Here is a 19,031-nt window from a genome sequence, read left to right as displayed (position 1 = left end):
GAAGAGAGAGATTAAGCCACAGAGTAGGAAGATAAAGAGACACTGAAAAGTCTTTTGCAAGCCACATTAAGAATTTCTACTTAATTTTTATATTTACTTAGTTAAACAATCAACTTGGAATTACACAAGACAAATTGGAATCAATAAAGATTTTAAAACAAGAGAATGACAGGTTCACATTTATTTTTTTTCAGAAGATAGTTTAAGTAGGATAATTATTTCACCCAACCTAACTTGCTAGTGCAGTGAAGGGAAGTAAGTTTGTGAAGTTGAATTTCACATGGCAAACTAGAGAGGCTGGAGCACAGATATCCCCAGTCTTTGGTCATTCCATGCCTAATGAATGGCAAACATTTGCCTTGAGACTGCAAAGTTTGTAAACGTTTTATTTACCATATGGTACTGAATACCAGTGCTATAGTTGTGTGTATAGTTTAAACATCATATACAATTTTATCAAAACTTAAATATTAAGAAATATATGGAAATAAAATTCCTATTACCCCTGTCCCCACCACCACTGGATTGTTTTCTGTAGCCCTGAAATGTTGCTCACTCACTCTAGATGTTATGTCTTCTAGAACAGTGGACCTCACCCTTTCCTGTATGTTGGGATCTCCGGGCTGCATCCTAGAGCACTCATTTCTGAATCTCTTCTATGGGACCTAGACATCTAAGTTTTTCTGTCCTCTACAGGACTTTGGTGTATAGCTAAGGGCAAGCTAACAGGATTAGAAGAGTGATTTTTAATCCCGAGCACAGAGAAAATAAAAGAGAAGGGTGATTTGTTACCTTTGAAGCACATGGAAAACAATTTCAAACTATAACCCTGGTTCACATTTCTGCCAATCTTATACATCCACTTGGGTTGATTCTTCTTTTTTTACCTTTTTGGATTTTGGAATATTTACATATGCATAAAGAGATCTTGAGGATCTAAGCATGAAATTCATGTATGATTCATATCCACCTTATACACAAAATTGAAAGTTAATTTTGTATAATTTTTAAAAATAATTTTGTGTGCAAAGTTTATGTATATTAATAGAACTAAAAAACTATTTCTTCAGGATAAGTAGACAGTATATTAGCATCACTAGAATACTTGCATAAACTGTTGAACAATATGAACAGCAAAGGATATTGGTATGCCACAGACAATAAGCAAAAAACATAGCAAGGAGCCTGCACTGGGGTATCCCTCCTGCACATGTCCATTTTATTTCCTTTGTGGACATGCTTGTGTGGAGGAATCTGCTATGTGCAGAAAGATATTTCATAGCAGAAGAGGGTTGGGCATTCTTTTTCCCAAAGAGATACTGAACATGTTCTGTTATGTTCATGTGTTTGATTGCAGCTCATCACATGAGGCCAGGTGTGGAGTTTTCCACTTGTAGTTTTTGTCAGTGCTCAAAAAGTTCAGATATTGGGGAATTTTGGATATTTGAATTTTTACATTAGTGATGGTAAACCTGTACTTCATGCTTCAGGTCTACCTAATGACTTTCAACTATAAAATACAAGCAATGTGGGTTCAAGCTATATTAATTGTAGTACTAAAAGTAATAACAGAAACAGTACTGCATAATATTTGCTGCATATATATCCTGAGAACAATTCTGTAGCAAACAAAATATGTCTTCAAAAGCCTTCACTTCTGTTTCAGGGTCTTTTGTTTCTTATTTTGAAATCCTCCTCAAATTGATATTGCTATGTACCTCTGAATCTTCATTTCCACTCCTTAGCAGTTAATACTTATGAGTGGAATCAATTAGACTGCTTATTTATATTAAGATACTATTGATGCTATTTTCATCAGTAGGCAAGGTGACTGTTCCTACAACTTATCTGCATCCTCATTGTGTAAGGACATGTCAGGCATTCTACACTCAGTTTTGCACAATCAGGAAATAAGTTTTACTGTCTGCCTAAAAAAACACAATCTTTTCTAAGTGGTTTCACCGCCTGCTGCTCAAGCTCAAGGACCTGAGTTTGATCCCCGGTACCAAAAAAAAAAAAAAAAAAGAGTGAAAAAAAGAAAAGCAATCTTTTGAGACCCAGTTCAGTCTAACTAAATCTAATGGAATTAATAATGTTAGTGATTTTGCTACAGAAGACACCCACTAATACTTATTAAGCAGGACATGCCACTACATTAATAGTTAACCATAATAGCTAATATTTATAGCTCCTATTCAGTGTACTGGGTACTATTTCAAGTGTGTCATAGGTAATAGTCTATTTAATCCTCACAATGATTCTCTGATAGAGTTTGTATTAGTAATTCCTATTGTTTTATCCCTCTTTTATATCCAAAGACATCAAAGCACAAAATGGGCTAAGCAACTTGTCCAAGGATGTATTCTACATAAGCAGCAGATTATAGATTTTTTCATCCAGGCAGTAAGACTCCATAATCTCTGCTCTTAAAATAACTATTCCATATTTATATACTTTAACTTATTTATATTTATATACTTTTATATACTTTATATATCCATATTTATATACTTTAACTTATTATAAATCAGTTTCCACAAGAAAATACCCATGTCAGCAGGAGGGTTTATTTTTTTGTCAATTATGGCCACAGGTTTGCATATTGTGCAGAGAATCATATTAAAGGCCACCAAGGGCCAATTCCTTATAGAAATGCTAGAATTTCTCCACATAGTTGAGTGTCTCACAGGGGACTCAAGATTCTTTCATTCAGTCATTCATTGGACAATGCTTATTGAATGTCTACTATGCCATTAAAACTAGTCTAACAAGACAAAAGCTTTTGGAACCCATACATTAGAGGGGAAAAGAGACAACCAAAAATGAACAAGATTTAATATACTAAACGAATCACATAATTATAAAGATAAGATTCCTAGTCTATGAGAGTGTTTTAAATTCTGAATAGCAGAGATGTGCACAAATGGAAAGTTAGTGGAAATACTGTGGTGAGCACGTGCCTATTCCCTTTGTCCTATGAAATCACACTGAAGTCTTAGCCGTTGAGAGAGCTGATTGGGTAGTCTGTCCCCAGCCTTTCAAATAAGCTGGCTAAAGCAATAGCTAAGGAATTGAGGGGAAAAAAAAGATCTTTTAATTGAAGGCCACAAATGGTTCCTCAATAATAATTCTGCTATGAACAATAGAGCCGAACTTGGGCTAGAAGGCTAAAGTATAGTGAAGTAATATGAAGTCCCACCAGAAAAAAACAAGCCGAGCTTGTTAGAGAAAAACGTTCTGAATGCCTTAAAGCTAGGGTAGTTTGTATTTTTTTGGTTTGGTTTGGTTTTCTTCTCAGCTAGTTAAAGAATAATCTTTGCACGTATTTGAAGGCAAGTACCATTCTCCTTTATCTGAAACCTTGCCATTTTGTACAGAAGAATGACTAAATTATTGGATGTTGGGTGAAGTGCAATTGCAAAGCAAATAACTATAATCCTTTAGTGCATGGTTTTAAAAGCCTTACAAACCTCATTTTTAATTATTTCTGAAGTTTTTCTATTGAATAAATATGAACTATAGATAATACAACAAAATATGTTACTTAAATGGAATTGAGCATAGAAGAGAAATCCCTCCCTTCATATTTTTTGGTCCTCTGAAATGGACATCTGTATTTTCATACTTGCTACAATTTTCCCCCCTGGTAATTACTCACATGAGCTAGGGATATAATTGTCCAGGGTTTGCATTCATTTGGATAATTTAGTGGAAAAACTTCTGTTAGATGAGCTGGGCAACAGATAGAATTTCACTGGTTGGTTTACCAGTTAATCAGCTTCGTTTTATGATGGGTACAAATTGGCATCCTGTGCAAAAAAATATGTGCATATAATGCATTTCTTCAGAGTATATGATAAACAGTTTCAAAAGTGTCAAATCCACTAAATGTAAAAGTTTGTACAATCATTGGACAAATCCATTCCTGGTAGTTAAAATAATATGTAAAATTTCAGTTTTATATGTTCTAAAGAATATTATCAAGTAATCAGTGAAATTGATAGAAGTCTGTTAAATAGAAAAAAATACATTTTCAAGGCTTTCATACTTAACAAGATGAATAGAAGGTCATTTTTGACTTTTTATTTAAATGGATTGAAACTGCTGGTGTTGATAATTGTTGCTGCTTTTAAGTATTTGTAGAGCAAGGAACACAATTTGAACTATTTATTATTCTTATTATTTGTTTTAGAAAAACTTATGTTTACCAAGATATGAAAGTTTATGTGAGTTTTCTCTGATACTTTCAAGTGGTAGATTTAATGTTTTATTAAACAATGTTTTAACAAGTATCTTTGTTATAATAAAGAATAAAACATCTAGAGGAGTTTTGCTTTAAGCTTAAATTAAGAATCATGACACTTGAAATCTTTCAATACAATGGGAATGCTTAAATTGTGCAACTATTTTGCAATTATGTTCTAATTATGGCTACTTACTGTATTAGAGCAATATGACTTGTGAATAAATAAATGGCTGTGGAATTGGATACACCTTGTTTAGGTTCTCCTCTACCACAAATTAGCTATTGTTCCTTGAGCAAATTTTTAAATTAGAAAATGAATATGAAAATGACTGCATCTCCTAAGATTGCTAAGTGATATTGTTTTGTTTTGTTTTTTCACAAAGTATCTATTTATCTCTTTCCTATGAAATGGTGCTAGTCTGCAGGTATCCAAACATAAACAAGACATGGGAGGTTAGTGGAGATTTTGACATGTAAGAGGCACAGCGTTAAAGCACTTCAGTGTTAAAACTGATAAATATGTGACTGTAGTAAAGTTATTTAGCAACCAGAATTTTTGTGCACACACTATGTGCCAGACATACTTTATGGGTGATTAGAAGGAGGAAGATACAGTTAATAAGAAAAAAAATGAGTATTAGGAATTGTCTAGAATATCATACTGACACTAGAATAAATCTGCCTATCTTGAAGATTTTTCTTGTCCAAATCCACCACTTTGAAAAATATAACATGTTTATATTTGATAGGTTTTTGCTTACCATTTTATTGAAGAAACATGTTCTTTTGAGGCAAAGTTTAAAATTTCTCAAAATTTGAAATGATTTATGTATGGATTTTGCTGCCAATTTTAGATGGTGACTTAGTCATTTTAAGAAACAAATATGAATAGGATGAATGAACATCTAAATACTAATATAAGAACTTTAAACTATTAATTTTCTAAGCATATTTTAAGAATTGTGCGTTAGGATAATCATAACTTCTATGGTGTTATACTGATTTAATAGCAAGATTTTAGATTAAACTGATAGTACTTTTATTCTGCCTTTTTTGCTTCTATATCTCTTTGTTTTCTCCTCAACAAAACTTTGTGATTCTGGTGAGAATCAATGAGATGAATGTGGAAAAGAGACTTAAAACAGTTCCTAACACAAAATTACATAATAATGTTAATGTTAGTATTCATAACACACATAATTTGTAACTGATAGCCAATGAGTAAGTGTAATTATTAATTTGATTTGGACATTATTATATGACATTATGAGGATGTACTTTGCAAATATCTAATATGATACATAATTCTTGCCCTCAGGGTATTTTTAAAGAGTTCAATGGTTAAAACTAATGAATCTGACATCAAACGAACATTATCAAATGAAATCTTGCTCCTCTTAGCATAAGCAAGTGATTTAACTTCCTAAAATGTTGGAGTTTTTTTGGAAAATAGTGAAAACTCTGCCAAAATTTGTAAAGATTAAATGAGATTCAATTCTCAATATAAAGCTGTCGACATGGTAAATTCTTAACTTTTAGCTATTTGTCAGGGGCATAAGAAGTGTTCATACATAGTTATAAATGCAAATAAGGTTGTATTTAGTACCATTTATGTTTTTCTTTCTAAAAATCAAAACAGGTTCACTTATTAAAAAAAACTTGGAAATGTACAAAGAAGAAAGTTTAAAGCATCTATAGTCTCATCATTCAGAAATGATGGCCTTAACAATTCATCTTTTCTTTATACCCCTACTTGATATATATATACATATATGTATATATGCATATATGTACACAAGCACACATATATATTTCTATAGATATACATATATGTATTTAATTAGGGAGGTTTGTAAAACTGTAAACATATTTTACAATGGCCTTTCCCAAAGTATATTACTGTGGATTTTTTTTTTCTTTTTTTTTGATATCAGGGATCAAACTTGGGTCCTTGGGCTTGCAAGGCAGGCAGCAGAACCACTGCGCTAAATCCTGGCTCCTCTATGGATTTTATTTTAGAGAGTCATTAGTGATTTTCTTTATCATTTAGAAAAAGTAATGAAATAGAGGTAAGATGGTCAAATGTGGGCCTAAAAAAGCTTCATGTAGTACAATTGAACTGTGGGTGGGGGATAGGTGCTAAAGTAAAGTATTGTGTAAAAAAATGATTCCCAGGAAAGTTTTTTTTTTTCCTCTAAGAGGAATTGCTTCTAGTAATTTCATGGCTGCCTGTCAATCTCAGGCAGATGCTCTCTTATTATATCAATGATAGAGCTAGAGCTATATGTCTTTTTCCTTTGTTCAAGATGATATTGAAAGGACAATTTTTAAACAAATTTATCTCAACTAGGAAGTTGCAAGGAAGAAGGTCAGGAAAATTTATTCAGGAAGGCATTTTAATCAAAGAGGTATTTGTTAGAAATGTGGTTTAAAGTATACTTGGCCAAGTTATACAAATAGCAGTTTTTTTCCTTTTGAGCTCTAGCCCAAGGCTTTAGAAATGAGTTATGAATGTAAATAAATACAAATCAATAGGAGTTCTGTTTTTATTATTTCTCAGGGTATTTCTGTAGTTTGAGAGCAACTTGCTGCAAGTTCAGCACATGATTAAGTTTAACCTTGATCCTGGGCCAGCAAGATTGGCTTGCGTTCTATCAGCAAGGGATGTAAATTTACTCGGACACATTTTAATTGGCATTTATGCAACATGTACACACAGATGGTGAATTCATTGAGAAATCCTGAGTGCCATCTGTTTAACAAGTTTTGCCCTCTGTTTCAGTACGTGATAAAATAGGACCAGATCCCCCACGCTTCCTCATATATTTATCTCACATTATACAACATTTTGAATGACCACCCTATTAATGTTCTAGTCTGTTAGCTCTTTCTGTTTATTCTAAAAAATTGAAAATATACTTTATTTTTGCTTTCCCTTTACCTATACAGTTTTCTGTCTACTTTTTCCCTTAGTAAAAAGATCATCTATATGAACAATTTTTTTCTAAGTTTCACGAACCTCTTTTTTTAAATTTTAAGGTACTTCTTTTGTAAAACAGGTGGCATTACTATATATGTAGAATTAAAATATTTTTAAAATACAAATTTATTTTAATAATAAATGTAATGTTTCTATATGTAAAAGAAAAAAATTTAAACAAGCATTTTTATCATTTGTAAAATTTGACATATAAGTGAACTAATCTTTGAAGAATATTCTTTTTTTTCCTTTGGTTGCATCCAGTCAAAGTGAAAGTCATTTGCCTTTCCTGGAGGTCTTGGGGCAGACAGCGATTCCCCACGTGATCTGTGTATTCTAACTTCGAAGTTATCATATGAAAATTGATAGGGACATGCTCCCCTTTAACTATACAGTGCTCTATTTTTTAATTTTATGATCACAAGTTAATATTACATGATGATGGAGTTAATTCGGGGAAATTGGGAGATGTGTTTCACATATCTTCATCGGTTTCAGTCCCATTGCCTTACTCTCTTTGCTACCCCCTTCAGCTTGTCCCCTTCCCTGCTTCCAGAAGCCCGTCTCCTAGTTTTCTGCCTTTACTCTTTTAATTCATTATTTTTTAATTTTGTATTTTTAATGTTTCTCATATAAGAGAAATCATGCAGTAAATATTTTCTGAGGCTTGCTAATTTCAGTTAACATGATGGTATTAAAAAGTATAGTAATAGCATGACCCGGAGATGTAGCTCAGTGGTAGAGCACTTACTTAGCATGCAAAAGGTTCTGGGTTCCAGCTCCAACACAGTAATAAAACCATAGGTTTAAAATTACACATTTCAAATAAAATGAAAATTTATATTTTTTTGGTGAGGTGCTGCAACATGCAATAGAGTGACGACTACACCTTCCTGATATAGTACATCCTTCACCTGAACACACACACACACACACACATACACACATTCAGCCACATCATCAAATTGTATCTTGTGCCTTTTCCTCTTTAAGTAGTCAATCTTAAGAAAGCTGTCACTTGTTAAGGCTGTCATGATAGAATGAGCCATTTATTTGTTCACTCTAGGCATTGTATCTCTGTGACAGCTAGAGATTATGGTGACATTGTCTTCAACCTAAATTCATGAGCCTGTGAATGAAATTCTGGAGCTTGAAAGATTTTCAAAACTGAAAGTTAACTAAGACATGTAGTAAAAAACTTAAGAGGTTGTTCCAAGAATGAGTTTAGTTAATTTCCTCATGTGGTTAATGCTTAATGCATTGATACTACTTACTATATTAATATAATTGTCTTCTAAGTATTGGGTTTCTGGGGCTGATCTAAGGAGAAAACTGTGGAGTAACCAACACCTCCCCAGTGAACTCCCTTCATCACATCTTGTGGCTGCCAAATACTTTCCATTAAATCCCTACTTTCAGGTGCTTCAAAAATGCACTCAAATTCATAAAAAAATTTTAAACAATTTTTAAAAACTGAAAGCTCTTCATTATCTTGGGAATCTGTTCAAATTGTTACTGGGTAACGATAATCTAATTGGAAGTCAATGGTCTTAAGCTATTTGGATTATTACAACATTACAACAATTACTTATCCTTTATGAACTCAGTTTTTCCATTTATAAAATGAAAAACACTTGGACTAAAAAAGACCTGTAAATTCCTTTTAAATAAATCACTCTAAGATTCTAAGTAATAAACTTATATAAAATAAGATCACAGTGTATACATTAAGCTGCTTATCTTTTATCTGAATCTGACCTCCAACGTATACAACTTTAGAATTTGCTTTTAAAATGAAGCACAGCTATCCATTGAAAATCCATGTTTGAAGCAGTCAGCTACTGCCAGGGCATGCCTGTAGTGCCAGCACCTGGGCAAGTGAGGAAGGAGGTTCTCAGAAAGTTCAAGGCCAGCCTGGGCTACATAGTAATTTTAGAGCCAGCACGAATTATAGAATGAGACCCTGTCTCAAAAAACAAACAAACAGAAACAGTCAGCTACTAGTTGTAGCCTTCCTCCTAAATAGTATTAAATCCTGTAACACATAATCATGTCTCTTACACCTCAACTCTATGAAGCTTTTATTTCTCTTACTAACCTTAACTGATTAAACTGTTCATATTCTCTATTTGCATCTCCATTTTCTTACATACAGACTGCACGTCTTTGAGGCTAGGATAAGAGATAAGAAATCAGATGCAGGCTTGTTTACCTAATTAATATAAAAGATGAATAAATAAAGAGATAAGCAGATGTGGGGCTTGGGTATGGAAAGAAAATAATATTTTTGTAAAGTTTAGTTATATCCACATATTATCAAGCCTCATAATGAAAATATATGGAACACGATTAGCTAAAAGTTAAAATTGTCTCAATATATATTTCAATTTTGATTATAATCTGGAAGATTAAGATATGAGTTTTTTTAATGATAAAGTGTCACATGTCTTAAATTAGTCAAATTGGAGTCAGTGTTTATGGATTGAAATATTAAAAACAGCTCCTAAGGGCAGAAAATCTTATGTAATTCAGTAGATTGCTTACTTAAATGTGATCAGTAGCTCATTTCCTAGCTAGTAGGGTATCAGAAAAAGATACTAGAAATAATTATTGTTAGTATTATTATTTCATTTTTTCATTACTGGACGGGGGGTTATGGAACACGGGACCTTGCACTTGTGAGGCAGGCGCGGTGCCACTGAGCTAAATCCCTAGCCCATTAGAAATTATTAATTTACTTTTTATGTCTATACTTTCGTTTAATTGCTACATTGCTGTCAACACTGAATTTATGCCACCCTATGATGCTAGATAGGGTATTTTAATTGACAGTTTTGTTCAATAGTCAGCTCTTATCCCTGTTAAAATTGTGGCAATATATTTCTCTCAACTATTACTTAGATCAATTAATTACAGTTGTAGGAGCTGTCTATTATTACTGTGTTTAAGAGTAGAGTATGTACCTTTCTCTTGTGTCATCTATCATGTGGTGCAGTGCTCACTTTATTTTCTTCTTCCATATTTAATTATCTTTTGCAAAATGTTATGATCTCCTGATATCCTGGAACATTATATGTCTATTGGTTGTGGTCTTTTGTTTACTGCTTATGATGCATTTGATTTTCATTTCCTTTGAAACTTTTGTTTCTAAACAAAGAGAAATTGGGTCATTTTCAACATTTTAATGATTAAACAGCACTGTTTGGGAATGACAATAAAATTAATAATCTTTAAAATGCTACTCTTTCGGTCTTAAAAGTTAAACATAAATGATGTTTTCTTATATGAGTGTTTTTCGTTAGCTTCTTGTTATATTTTAGAAATTAAAGAGGACTTCATGACTCAAGTATGCATGAATCAAGTAAAATTATTTCTCAAGTTCTGACCTTCAGAATACAAAAGAAAAGAGTAATTTAAAAGATATATGATTAAGAAATGGTGCTACATTGTTTTTTATGACATTCTTCCATTAAAGGATATGTATCCCAGATTGCTGTATGTTTTCATAAGCTTCCCTTTTATTTTTATGTATGTATGTATGTATGTATTTTGGTACTGGGGATTGAACTCAGGACCTTGTGCTTGCAAGGCAGGCAACCGCACCACTAAGCTAAATCCCTGACCTACGCTTCCCTTTTATAACAGTGAGTTTAACACTAGCAAATAAAAATAACAAAAACAAGTATAACAGAAAATAGTAGAAACAATGTGTTTTGAGTTTTATTATTTCCTGGCTTTTGGTATATAGGTTAAAAAAGAAAGGCTTTTTTTGTTTTGCCATGGTTTTTGAAGGTCATAAGGAATCTCTTGTATGACTCATTTTGTTGCTCTTTACAAGCGTGGGATTGCTTCCTATGTGTTTAAGTCCAGACGGTCATCTCATAATCATAAGTCATCAACAACTAAAAATAATCATGCATTTAAAGTGGACCTTACATTTATTTACTTCAAGATATCTGCTAAAAGAGACAGGAAAATCTTAGACCCAGAAAGAAAAATGTTTCATTAACAGAAAAATGCAATCATCCATTCTTATTGATAAAGTCTCATTTAAAAAATAAATGTGAATAGCATTCACATAGATTTTAAATGAAACTAAACTCTTTGAGAACAAATACACATTAGGTCTAGAAACTTCACATTAATGTAGCATCTTATTTAATAATACTGAATTTTGTGTTGTAAAAAAATTCTGCCCATAGGAAACTATAACATTGATTTTAAGAACTACATTTTAATGAATGTTTCAAACAACAGTCTCATCAAATGTGCCTTCTTTTGTGAGTTAACAGTAATTGCAGCTATGAAGGTTATAAACTATCAATAACCTGTTATTCTTCATTTCCCTCTCAATAGTTTATAAAGTATGTGTGATTAAAAATTTATAGTTAAATAATTATTTTTATGTAGTTTTTATTGATATTCCTCCTTAAAGAAATGCTGATATGGAGAGGAAACTTACATTATATAAATGCCAAGAATCTATGAACTATTCGGAAACATAATTAAAGTATAGACAAAAGTTTTATGATAACCAGAGATTTTATTGACCAGTTATAATCTAGCTGGTTGAATAGAAACAGAAATGCCTTTCAGCACATAGAAAATGAAAAGATTTAACAAATACTCAAGAAAGCAGAAGTTACAGCTGCTACTTGACGAAAAACAAAGCCTCACACATTTAATTTACAAGAAATTTTTCCATTCCTACTGGGGGCCATTAAAGAGAAGAAGCTAATCCAAAGCTTGCCAGCATTGCAAAGAAACTCAAGAGTTTTCTTTGTATTTTTCCCCCTGAAGTTACTAATAGTTTCATAGTTCTTTAAATTGCTAGTAAGGTATTTTCAAAAACTGTTCACCTAACCTGGTCATAAGACCATTTGTTAATCATTATAACCAAAGGTCTTAACATTTCCAGAGAAAGCACTTAGTCCTCTTCTGAGTTCTTACTTGTTCGAGTCCCATTTTGACTATTGCTCATATAAGAGTGTTCTTTCATTGATGGGTCTAATAATTTACCAAACTCGATGAAGATTATAATTACATTTGGTTTGGATTATTTTTCTTTAAATTTTACATGTAAAAAAGTCACACATAGGGACACCAGTGAAACTTATGAAATGTAATCAAAATTTTTCTCAATGCAGTTAATTGTACTTCATTTTTGAGATCCTTTAGATGCAGGGTCTTTTGATCATTACTCCCTTGTAGCAGGGATGAATTGCTAACTTCCTGGAAGCAGATGACTAGATTAGTGGAAATGGAGATCTTAGTCAAGGACAGTGATTGTTATGAGAGTGCCTATAGATTTCAAAGGTTACAGTCATGGTAATTTTACATCTTTCGTATTTTCATCCTTCATAAATATCATTCTAAAAACAGGTTTGCCTGAAAATGTACTTACTGCAGAATTCCATTTCCCTATCTTGATTTTTTTTTTTTTTTGCTTCTCCCCATCTTCTTTTTCCTTTGCAGAACTGGGGAATTGAACCCAAGATAAACCACCACTCTCAATGAGCTACATCCCCACACATACCTCTTCTTTTAAAAGAAATTTATTTTGAAATAGGGTCTCATTAGATTACGCAGGTTGACCTTGAACTTGCGATCCTCCTAATTTGGATCTAAGGAGTAAGTGGGATTACAAGTGCATGCCACCAAGTAGAGCTGTATTTCTTTTACTTTATAAATCTGGTACATTTTCAGAGGTATTTATACATTCAAAGCACCATAGGAATATTTTCACAATTTCCTACTATCCCAGAGAACTGGAATGGGGTGGTCAATAAAAACAGAAATAAATCTTTGAAGCATAAAAGAATATTGCATGGGGATAAAACTGCATGAGGAATAGAATGGAGGTACAAATTCAGAGAAAAGTAAACAATGTAAAACTTACCATTAAGAGAGATTATGCATACATGCAGCTGCTCCTAAGATGTTCCTCATTCTCCTATGGAGAAAATGGTTCAGGAACACTATAAATACCAACATACACAGATGCTGAGATTCCTTATATAAAGTGGTGTAGGATATGCATATAATCTACACATGTTGTCCAGTATACTTTAAGTCCTCTCTATATTATTTATCTCATACAATGTAATGGTATGTAACTTTTTTTTACTTTATTAAGGAATAACAATAAGAAGATATCTTTATGTGTTTGGCAAAATTGCAAGTCTTTTCTAAAAAATTTTGAACTGCAGTTGATTCAGTCTGTGCATTTGCTTTAGAGCCCAGAGATGTGAAGGGCAGACCATATAACTAAATGAATAATGTGGGCATCAAATCACGACGGTCTTTATAGTTCACTGGTTTCACTTGAAAGAGCCACCTAACATTTTTAAGTGCATGATATTATATAAACTGGAACCTTGGTGGGGGGCAATTTTGAGCAGAGTATTTCTCTGTCTCTGTCTGTCTGTCTGTATCACCATGTTTTTTTGTTCATTTCTTGCACTTGAAATCATCTTGGATGATATCCTTGCTTTTAGATTCTTTACCTTAGTTCTTAACTACCACATAGCTGGTACTGACCACTTCACAGTTCTCCCTATGTCAGTTTTATAGAGGCCTTCTCATTTCTCAGGCGTCTTGCTGTCATCAGTCTTTCTTAGTTAGATTTGGTGTTCAGTACAAATTTGACATATATCGACTCTTCACAGTTGGCTGCAAGCACATCAAGATGGGCTTGGTGCTTGTCTAGGTCTTTGGTAACTTTATGAAGTCCGCGTGCCAGACCCTGGTGTATGAGGTGGTCTCCAGCACCTTTTGTAGAGCAGTATGAAGGTACATCACATCTCTTGCAGTCTGCCTTCCTCAGCTATGGCAGTGGGATTCAGGTGAATCTGAATGTTGAATGCATTGAAATACACCAAGCCTTTCTTCTGCGTGATCCAGACACAACAGAGAAAGAGCCAGGGTTTCCCATCATTGCCTTACAGACTGGCTAGAACTCTACTGTGCATGGACTAAACTCTTCCTTTGTCCGTTTCAGGTATTTTGCATTTATTAAATTCACCTAGGACATTAAAGACATGCTTTATGTAGCATGGACTGTCCCTCCATGGCAGCCATTCCATTTCCATGATCTGCTATACAACAAGACACAGAAATAACATTTAAGAATGACACATGGGCTGGGGATTTAGCTCACTGGCACTGCGCCTGCCTCACAAGCACAAAGACCTGAGTTCGATCTCCAATACCAAAAAAAAAAAAATTACTCATAATTCAAGAGTTTTTGCTTTGGTAGAGCATCAGTTATCTTATTGAGTATTTTATCATGTTCAATCATTTTTTCTTTTGTTTCTAGTACTTCCTGAGGAGAAATAAGTTGTATATTGCTTAAAACATAGTTATTGGTAAAGATAGCATCATTAATAAGAGTATAAAATGATTTTCTTTTCTACTTTAATTTGTAGTGCCTTTAGTCAGGGCTCCTTAGTGTCTTTCCAGTGCTCAGCAAAAGGAGGCCTTAAACCTTGGCTGCCAAAGAGCTGAAGGCGGAGTGGAGTGGAGTCTCCAAGAGCAGTGCAGTTTGTTAGGAAAAAGCAGCTCATGCAGCTACACAATTGCATGTTTGTTATGCCCCTTGGAGACTGAAGGCCCTGTTAGGTACTCGGCATTATTTTTCTGAAGCCCTAGACAGCTTGTGATAGGCGAAGACACAAGGAATGAACAAATCTGAAAGTTATTATGTTAAGAATAGTAATAGTGATTTAGGGCAGATTGTCACCAATTAAAGACCTTTTTTGTTTATATGATGTGTCTGTGTGTGTGTGCTATTTAGACTTGGGTTTTCCCTATCACTGAAATATCCCTAGGGGTTTGCTGGGGAAAATGTTATAATTGGCAACCTTAATTATGGTGCACAAAGATACATTGGTGAGAAGGGGTTTAAAATTTTTTTTTTAATCCAATAGCTATTTTCTATGGTTCTTCACAATTGCTGGGGAGGTTTTAATGAGATCATTTGAAACTGTGAGGATTTTTCTCCCTTGAGTCTGTTAACCATTAAACATCCTTCTTCTCCCAGCTCCCCAATAAAATTTAAAAACCCCTTTTAGCCCTTCCCCTGGGCTTCAGAGGATAAAGAAGCTCTGTGTGCTTCCCCCACAACACATGCAACCCTTGTTTCCCAGCAAATATTTAATTAGATACTATTATATTCTTTTTCAGGCACTTTAAAAATACATGTCCTTATGAAAATAGTTGTTGCTGAGATATAATCCTGTGTGTGTCCAGTAGCGCAGTAAAACTTGGGTTCTTCCATCAGCTGACTTTGTGTTCTCATTTGTAGTTGAAGATGGGAGTGGAAATGAAGGGGTTGCACTTAAATTAGATAAATTTATGATTTTTAGGCTGTCGTAGTGTTGCTCAATTTTAAGGTATTATTTGAAATGCCAGGAAATGACATTCTGCCACAGGAAGGACATCTGATGTAATTGGAAATGGTTAAGGAGTTCTCTTATGAGCTACCAAGGAGACCATTTCAGGTCTGGATATTTTCTAGAAAGCCAGTGGTGTTCAGTACTAAAAGTTCAGGTTGTAGCCAACAGAATTCAGATCCAAATCTCAAATTTATCACTTACTGGCTGCATACCATAGTCCTGTATATGAGCTTGAGAAAATTATTTAACCTCTCTCAAGTAACTTTACTTGTTTATAAAATGGTGAAGATAGTCTCCACACAGACAATTAATTAGTTCGCTGTGAGCACTAATTGAATTAGTTCCTATGTGATCCTCAGAATGCTGTGGACACTCACCATGAGTGCAATAATGCATGTGATTTGTTGTTCATGTTATGTTGTTATTGTCTCTTAGTAGTAGTGGCTTTCTACTCCTCTTAAAGAATACTAGCTCTAGCTTTCTCTACAAGAGGTCCCTCTGACCCCATTGTAGAAATAAAAGTATCCCTTTTAACTATTTTGTATGTTAGTCTTTTTTTCTATTTCAATTGAAGAAAGCATCCTCTCTCTCTCTCCCTCTCTCTCCCTCCCTCTCTCTCAACACATACAAAAGTGGACCTGAAATAAATGGGTGTCCTGAAAAATGAGACCATGTCTCATTTATGTTGATAGCCATAACTGACAGCCATAATGTCTCATGCTTGTATCGAATGAGTGAATTAAAAATAAAATTTGTAAGTATTTCGGAATGTGGGACAATCCCAGGGAATTTTACATATGATTAGAGAGTTTGTGTATTTCTAACAAATATTTTTAATGGTATAGTAAAATTTAATATGCTACTGATTTTCTTACCCTATAACTTAAGGTCGATTCTTCCACTTGTTAAATTAAACTTAATTCATAACAATCCTAGGAAATATCCCATAGTGTGTAGAGTTTATTTCATTTGCCAAACAGTGTAATTGAGTTTATTTTTTCTATATTTGCTCCTAAATGTGTGTGCTACCACATCATATCATTGATTAATGGTCATACGTATATACATAATTATTCATTCCTACACGTATGTAGTATAGTCATATGTATATGTAAAGCTTATGTAAAAATGGAGTACCAGTTTTTGAGATTTTCAGTTAAAATTTGTATCAAATGTAATTAAAATATTTCATCTTTAAAATTTTAGTATAGATTAATTGATCAAAAATTTTATCAGTTACTAATTGGGACTTGATACATACCAGCATTAAGGCCTAAATAAATTAAAAGCAATATTTTGTTAAGTACTATGGGCAGAATTTGGAGTCATATTTTTTTTTTTTTTTGTACCAGGGATCAAACTTGGGACCTTGTGCTTACTTGCAAGGCAGGTACCGGAACCACTGAGCTAAATCCCTGGCCCCATAGAGTCAAAATTTTACTATTTATTTATTTATTTTTAATATTTTGAGACAGAGTCATGCTATGTAGTTCAGGCTTGAACTCACTATGTAACCTAGGCTGGTCTCAAAACTCATGACAATCTTCTTGCTTCAGTCAACTGAGTGCTGGGATTATAGGTATCCACCACCACACCTGGCAGAGCCATATTTTTCCAGTTAATAAAACAATTTTTATATCCTTACACTCTCAACTAATTTATTTTTTATATATGTATTTCCTGTGTCTTCCTATTCTTCATGGCAGCATTTACTTATATGTTGTCTGTATATCTTCCTATACATTAAAAATGGCATGTTGGGTTATTTAAATCAGAAACCTGGGTGTTGTTTTTTATATCTTTTTCTCTGTCCTCTTTTGCCCCTCAAGAAGTCAGTTTGGTTTCTTTTCTTTTTTTTTTTTTTCTTTTGAGATGGGATCTTGTTATGTTTCTCAGGCTTAAACAATGCTCCCACCTTACCTTCTTAGTCTCTGGGACTATAGGAGTTGAACTTTCAAGACAAACCTCTATTCTTTCCCCATTGGACCAAATGGAGTATCATTGTAAGAGTATGTAACAGTCATCATTTTCCTTTAGTTAATGCAATAGCTTTCTAATTGGTCTTTCTGCTCCCGTTTTTGGCTCCCTCTCTAGTCTATTCACAAGTCAATTGGAATAAGCATTTAAATATAGTTCTGTCATATAACTACTTTATTTAAGACTTCTATGACTTCTAATGGTAATTAAAATACTAATAAAATTAATGTCACTTTGTTGTAAGCCTGACCTACTACAGAGGATCTACATCTCATATAGTTTCTTTAGTGAAAGGTTTTCCTCCAAACCTGGATTACTTCCTCTGTCACAAAGTATTACTTTAGGATAAGTTTTCCTCAGATTTGAGGCTTCAGCTTCACTATTACTTTCTCCGCAGCTCCCAATGTAAATTGTACTTCTTATTATTCTCTCACATAACATCCTATTCTTTTTGTCATGGTGTGTATCACAATTATGTGATCTCACATGTGTATGTGTTCACTTGCACATTGTCTGTCTACCACCTGTACCTCAAGCATCATGAGCATAAGACTTGTGTCAACTTAATCTGATATTTCATATCCACTACCTAACACATCAAAAATGTATCATAAACTTTCACCAAATTAAAAATGTGTCTTGAGCATTGTTCTGGGCCCTGAGATGTGGAGGTGACAAAGACAAATTCTTTGTTTTGATGGAGCTGACCTTCAGATGCACTGAGCTAGGCAACAGATACAGAAGTAAACTCATTTGGCTGAGGACTCTCTTAGTTCAGGGCACTATGTGTAAAGTTGATCTTACAAAAGAAAGAATGCATGCCTGTTTTACTCTAATCACAGTCCCATAGCTCAGATATCCTCATTTTGTCTGTGTTTTTTTAACCCTGCCAGGCTACTCCTGAGTGTGACTTTTACTCTGGCACTTAGAAACCCTCATCAATGGCATTCTTTGTCCTTTCCATTTGAACTGGCAGCTGAGAAATTTGGCAATTCCTTACATAGTGACTAAGAGCAATACTTCTCTGCAAATGTAATGCACCATAAAAATGGCAAGTCCTGAATAAACATTAAATAATTAGCTTTCATAATAACAGTATCAAGATAGAGTGTAAAACTCTGTTTTGTATGGAAATAACTGAATGATTGTGAATATACCTATTAGAATCACAGGATAATGAAAAAACTTTGTTGTGATTCTGAAATTTCAGACTTCTGATTTGTAACTAATACATATCTACAACTACTATAGGTCTATAAAATTTTCTTCCAAAATCTAAAATTTTCATTTCACTTAAAATTTACTTTCAAGTGTGGAAAATGCAAGCAACTAACAAGTTATGATGTCTTTAAGGTAGAACATATGATTTTAGCCATTTGATCCATGTTAGTAGTACATTTGTTATGATGCCCAAGACATTCAAGTCCGCTGA

At 33.5% G+C, this 19,031-nt stretch overlaps 1 protein-coding gene and 1 pseudogene across 8 annotated transcripts in view; one reads left to right on the top strand and one right to left on the bottom strand.

Moving 5' to 3' along the window:
• Robo1 (roundabout guidance receptor 1) overlaps nucleotides 1–19,031 on the top strand; it is a 1,092,891-nt gene that overhangs the window by 920,560 nt on the left and 153,300 nt on the right. The gene's annotated exons all lie outside the window — the stretch shown is intronic.
• Nucleotides 13,677–14,024, bottom strand: LOC106008229 (small ribosomal subunit protein eS12 pseudogene; annotated as a pseudogene).

The sequence above is a fragment of the Heterocephalus glaber genome, unplaced genomic scaffold (assembly GCF_053883595.1).
Source record: "Heterocephalus glaber isolate CG9 unplaced genomic scaffold, H.glaber_assembly_v1.0 deba00000122, whole genome shotgun sequence".
NCBI lineage: Eukaryota > Metazoa > Chordata > Mammalia > Rodentia > Bathyergidae > Heterocephalus > Heterocephalus glaber.
Note: the sequence above shows the minus strand (reverse complement) of the source record. Positions and strands in the feature narration are given on the sequence as shown.